A 5,984-nucleotide genomic window follows, 5' to 3' on the forward strand; every position below is an offset into this window, starting at 1 on the left:
TAATTCCGTATAACAGGACACCTCGGCGGCCGTTATCCCTTACTTAACAAGCTGCTTGTTAACACTTACAACCAAAGATTCTAGAGCGAAGCTCTGTTCTAGAATCTTTGCTTACAACTGTTAACAAATATGCTTGTAAGTAACTTAAAAGGCTGCTTATTAACACTTAAAAGCTGCATGTTAACAGTTAGTTAATGATATTAAAGGATAACAACAATTAACTAACTGTTAGTAATGGGAATTGTTAACTGCTTATAATGCACTGTTAATACCTAATAAGCACATTTTATTCTAAAGCGTTACCGGTACAATCAAAACAAATCAATGAAGCAAAAGCAAAAACAGTATTTACACACATATTGTTGTCTACTAACAATGCAAATGTTTCTTCATCTACAGACATGGCATCTGTTCTATCTTCAGTGGCTCTCTGTCCATTTTGGGACATCATATGGTCTCATGGGCCCTGGGTATAGGACAGAAAAACAGGAGGCATATTATAATACTGCTCCTATCACCACATGGATTACCTGGTCCGGCCAAGACTATGATTGAAAGGGTCTGCTCCAATAGAATGGGTGCTTACAGTACTCATCATTGACCACAAATGTATGCTGTGTCCTCTTTTTCTTCAGTAAAACCGCTGAGCAGAGGGCCAACAAGAGAAGCAACAGTCCAAGTGTTGCTCCACAGATGACCAATGGATGTGCAGATATTATATGGCGAGATCATTCCATCCATGTCAGCGCTAGTGAACAAGGAGTGCCATGTCACGTGTCAATGGTAATGAAGAAAAAAAGAAAAGAAAAACACATCATAATGAAAGTAAACCCACACAGTATGATACTACACCTCTAATGGTCACATGAAGGTCATCTGTTCTTCCCGAGGCGAAGAGACGTGTGGACAAAGTGACCTCATAGGAGCAGCTGTAGTAGCCTGCGTGGAAAAAGTCTGCTTCAGGAAAGTAGAAAGAGGCTGAATAATTTACAGCCAGCTGAGTCAAGATGTCCGCTGACTCATCAGAGATGAGGTGGAAAGAGCCTCCTTGGTACTGTGGCTTGGTGGAGCAGACGATGGAGAAGCTTTGGCCCCAGGGGACCTCTGAGCTGTGGGGCCCCAAGACTAGCTCTCCCTCTGGGGCCCTTACAGAGATGATGGGCTGTGACAGGGACACTGGAGGACATAAAAATCATGGGACATGTTTTATATTGTTTACAGTATAGTGTAAGTACTAGGGGTGTAACGGTACATAGAAGTCACGGTTCGGTTCATACCTCGGTTCGGACATCACGGTTCGGTACGAGTTCGGTACAATGGAGGGAAAAGCAAAACAAAAATGCAGAAAGCATTTTTTTTTGTACATGTCTCAGGCTGTACCACCTAGTGTCATACAGTCTCTTCCCTGAGCTATCTGCAACAGCCTGAAGTGTGTAAGATGTAGGCTAAACAGTACAATAAGTGCCCAGACTCAATCTGTAACTTGTAAACAAAATAAGACAATCAGCTATAAAACTGAAAATAGGCCTACAGCATCTCTTATTTCTGAAAGTGCAAATTACATAGAAAATGATTTTTAAAAATCCACTTAAGCAAGACCTTCAACATCTGTGTTTAGTTGTATATGGAAGGGTCTACAATTTGCCTCAATATTTTTCATTGTGTGTAAAGTAATAATCTAGCCTACTAACTGAAAATATCACACTATTTTGCCTTTTTTTAAAAAACGAAATTGCTCCTTTCATTTCATAAACAGACTACAACTAGAAGTCACGTGACTTTGCCCTTTGACGTTAACTCACCGTAGCATGGTTTGTTTATTAGCCTGGATAGCGTTGTCACTTTATTTTACTGTCTGCACTTACACTACCAGCTCCTCATGTGAGAAGTTACAAGTTACCCCAACATAAAGGTAATTACCACGCGATTTACATAGCTTTCTGTCATTACGAAATCATTTAATTTAAGCCATAGGTTTTGGCCCTATTTGTATGTGTATCCAAAGGCTGCTGAAGCGCACGGGAAGTTTCTTTCCCCTCGTTTCAGTGATTGGTAGCCTACATCATCTGGGTGATGGCTTCGAATATGTGTAGCATTTTTTCCACTCACATACCCAATGCTGAACAACGCCGACACACAATTTCATCTTATCCACCACTCTTTCGCCTGTACTAACGTTACTGTAACTGAAGTTCTCAAACTTGCGATCTTAAAGAGACCAGCGGATCCTCTAACTCTTGTAGGTCTAACCTTAGTGCTGCTAATGACTGACGGACCGACGACCTGACAAAAAAAAACATAGGCGCCAATCAGAGCTTCAGAGCTAAGGCGAGGCTACAGATTAGCGTTAGGTGTCGCTAAAGAACTCCCGTAACTCTCGCTACTTAACAGTAATTGCGCATGACATTAATTAATCCGCACACGAGTTTTATGTATTTTTATACCGTGTATTCTCCGTGTAAATTGATGCACCGAACCGTGACGCCCGTACCGTTTCGGTTCAATACCAATACATGAACCGTTACACCCCTAGTAAGTACTGTATCTTTTATTTCACTGTGCAGTGTATATGTTTTGATTTTAATTTAAAAAAATATTGTCGTTGTAGAAGTAAACTGTAATTTTAAGAACAACCCAACCTCACAACATTGTGTCAAATGTATTTAAAACATTAGCACTGTATAACATAACATTCATTTTGTTTCACTTTCTCACCCACTACAGAGAAGCTGACAGAATCACTGTGAGAGAAGGTGAAATCACGCCCGGACACTTGTGCTTGATACTGGCAGTAGTAGGATCCTTCATGGGCAAAGTCTACCCGAGGGATTTTGAAAACAGCAGAGGTACCAGAGGCTGCCTTTGTCTCCCTATAGGATCCAGAGAGCTGCTGTAGGGTGAATGTCCCACCCAGGTACTGAGTAGAGATGGAACAGGTCATCTGGACAGGCTGACCCCAAGATGAATTTCTTTCAGTCTGAAGTCTGAGAACTGGTTTTGGCAGTGTTACTGGGAAGAAAAACAATGGAGGACAACATTAGTTAAATATAAATAATCTGTAATCATTTTCCTTGTGCATCTAGGCAATTTCTAGAAAGATATAGCGTGATATAGTTTCTTAGTTCTTACACATGCATTAATTATTTGTACATCAGTCAGCATTGCTGATCACATTATGATAAAGACATTAGTGCACTATGAGTTTCTGATAAAGGAGAATAAAATGCAGTGATTCTGAGGGGAAATCAGTGGTGGTCACCTCTGAACAACTTTGATACTCTTGAAAAGGAATGAAAAGGAATACACAATAAAATCAATGTTTTTTATCAGCATCTCACCCACTACAGAGAAGCTGACAGAATCACTGTGAGAGGAGGTGAAATCACGACTGGACACTTGTGTTTGATACTGGCAGTAGTAGGATGCTTCATGGGTAAAGTCCACCTGACTGATAGTGAAAACAGCAGAGGTTCCTGAGGCTGCCTTGGTCTCTCCATAGGACCCAGAGAGCTGCTTTAGGGTGAATGTACCACCCAGGTGCTGAGTGGAGATGGAGCAGGTCATTCTAACAGGCTGACCCAAAGAATGGTCAGCCTCTTCTCCAGTTTGAAGTGTGAGAAGTGGTTTTGGCAGTGTAACTGGGAAAAGACATTTAAACAGATGAATTATTCTACAGTAAAAACAGCCAATTCTTTAAATAGCTTCAGTGTGAGCCTTTACGAATATTCACTTTATATTTTTTTACCAGAAATAAATACAGTATGTATATGATCAGGTTGGTATATTAATTTACACTTCTGTGAATACTTTCTCTTTTTCTAGTCTCTCACCAACAACAGAGAAGCTGACAGACTCGCTGCGAGGCGAGGTAAAGTTATGACCGTAACACTTTGTTTGGTACTGACAGTAGTAAGACCCCTCATGGCCAAAGTCCACCTGGGGTATTGTGAATGTGGTTGTGTTTCTAGTGGTTTTGTCCGTCTCTTTCAATGGCCCAGTAAGCTGCCGTAAGATAAATGTTCCACCCAGGTGTTGTGTCGAGATGATACAGGTCATCTGGATGGCTTGATGCCAAGAGGGCTCTCTCTCAGATTGAAGTGAGAGAAGTGGTCTAGGTAGCATTACTTAATATAAAAAGAATAAAAGAAGAGACACATGAGAATTATCTTGTAAAGGAGTGATTTCTTTTAGATTGCCACAACACACAATGGCCTTACTCACCTACAACAGAAAGGTGAACAAAATCACTTGGAGAGGAGTAGAAGTCACGGTGAGAAACACTGGTTTGATACAGACAGTAGTAGAATCCGCCATGATGAAAGTCAACTTTAGGAATAGTAAAGGTGGCAGAGCTTCCCCACGCTCTCTCTGTTTCTCTGAAAGTCCCAAAAAGCTGCTGCAGTGTAAACGCACCACCCAGGTAAAGAGTTGAGATGGAGCAGGTCATCTGAATAGACTGACCCCAGATAAGTTCTCTTGAAGATTGTAGTGAGATAAGCGGCTTTGGTAGTTTGACTAAAAAACAATAGCATGGAGAGATTTGTTTTCTGTGTTTATAATGTGTCATAGAGTATAGCCTACAGTATGATAATGGCCCATGTTTACTGTACGTCACCACTTATCTAAATGTTATCTGTGGCTTCTAAATGGACAGTAGAAGAACATGCATCTAACCATCTACAACATTTTAAACTTTGCCAAGTACTACCATGTAAACCCAATCTATTTGAACGACTTGTGAGTACTGCTGGACACACCTACCCAGCGTTATGCTTATGGGTCCACTTTTAGTGAAGTTGGGGGAAAGAGCACATGTGTAACTGCCCCCTTGAGAATACAGGGACAGAGAAAATGACACTTTTCTGATGGGAATCTGGTGACATGGTCATGACAGAAACCCCATTCCTGTATAACTTGAAGACAGTGTTGTTGCAGGTGTCTGATGGTGTGGAACATCCGATCTGAATAGTCTCTTCAGGCAAGACGGATGAATATGAAGATACGAGGGAGTTGGAGGGTGTCTGACTTGCACCTGTTGAACACCATGCATACTAAGTGATACATCTACTTTATTTGTGTAGCAATTGGCAAATGATTAAATGTCTCAAATTCACTAACCTGAGCACACCACACTAGCAACTTCATAATGATAACAGTCATGAATTCCAAGGCCACCATGGGAGCACTCTGTAAGGGATCCTTCGGCACCAGTACAGTTGATATCATCCATCCAGATGTTCCCACTCCCCCAGTCAAACTGGGCATCAGTAGGGATCAGAACAGCATGCCCACATCCCAGCTGTCTGCACATCACCTCAGCATCACTCATGTCCCAGTCATCAACACACAGAGTGCCCCACGTATCATTGTAGTAGACCTCCACTCTACCAGAGCAATTAGTGCTACCACCAACCAGCCTGACCTGGGCAACTGTTACAACAGGACAGTAATTAAATATTAACTAAGAACACAATAGTAAATAATAATGAGACAGAATTAGCATTTACTGAAAAGTTGTTATTAGGTTTGTGAAACATATTTCATACTTTATATCAATTTATATTAAATATGTAATTTAACATAACATACTGTAGAATTCTGGGGTATTCTTACTATATTCTGATGTGTTCATATGTTACTTCTGTGTGTAGTATACAACGGGGAGAGGTCCATACTATTGTACATACATAACTGTGCCTTAGGCCTGTGTACCAGCAGGAAGGTCATGCAGCCCGATGTTTAGGAACATCCGAGGAACATCAGTGATAACATGGGTCGAGGGAGACAGCATGTCTGCCTATTCGGGCTAGTATCTCCATCTGGCCAGGGCCGGGTTTTGTACACTGGTTGGCACCTGCCACGTTGGCATGCTTAACGTTTGTATGTTTTAGTATAACAGGCTTTGTCTTAGGTTTTACTCTGAGACGGATCGAGGAAGCGACTCAAGGAGCATCTTCTGTCGGAAGGCTCAGCAGCCGCTTCTA

At 41.4% G+C, this 5,984-nt stretch overlaps 2 long non-coding RNA genes across 2 annotated transcripts; both read right to left on the reverse strand.

Moving 5' to 3' along the window:
* Window positions 1-258: 258 nt before the first annotated feature.
* On the reverse strand, window positions 259-1,168 carry LOC143103157 (uncharacterized). Its single transcript, XR_012982737.1, has 3 exons — window positions 853-1,168; window positions 587-748; window positions 259-466 (listed from the first exon to the last, which is right to left on the reverse strand). It is a non-coding gene; the product is annotated as an uncharacterized LOC143103157 (long non-coding RNA).
* Window positions 1,169-2,721: 1,553 nt separating this feature from the next.
* LOC143103158 (uncharacterized) lies at window positions 2,722-5,427 on the reverse strand. Its single transcript, XR_012982738.1, has 6 exons — window positions 5,119-5,427; window positions 4,762-5,032; window positions 4,222-4,515; window positions 3,831-4,124; window positions 3,339-3,638; window positions 2,722-3,009 (listed from the first exon to the last, which is right to left on the reverse strand). It is a non-coding gene; the product is annotated as an uncharacterized LOC143103158 (long non-coding RNA).
* Between the last annotated feature and the right edge of the window lie 557 nt (window positions 5,428-5,984).

The sequence above is a fragment of the Alosa pseudoharengus genome, unplaced genomic scaffold (assembly GCF_046254945.1).
Source record: "Alosa pseudoharengus isolate Yale_2024_CS ecotype anadromous, Long Island Sound unplaced genomic scaffold, YU_APseudo_1.1 YU_APseudo_1.1_scf_4, whole genome shotgun sequence".
NCBI classification, from domain to species: Eukaryota; Metazoa; Chordata; class Actinopteri; order Clupeiformes; family Clupeidae; genus Alosa; species Alosa pseudoharengus.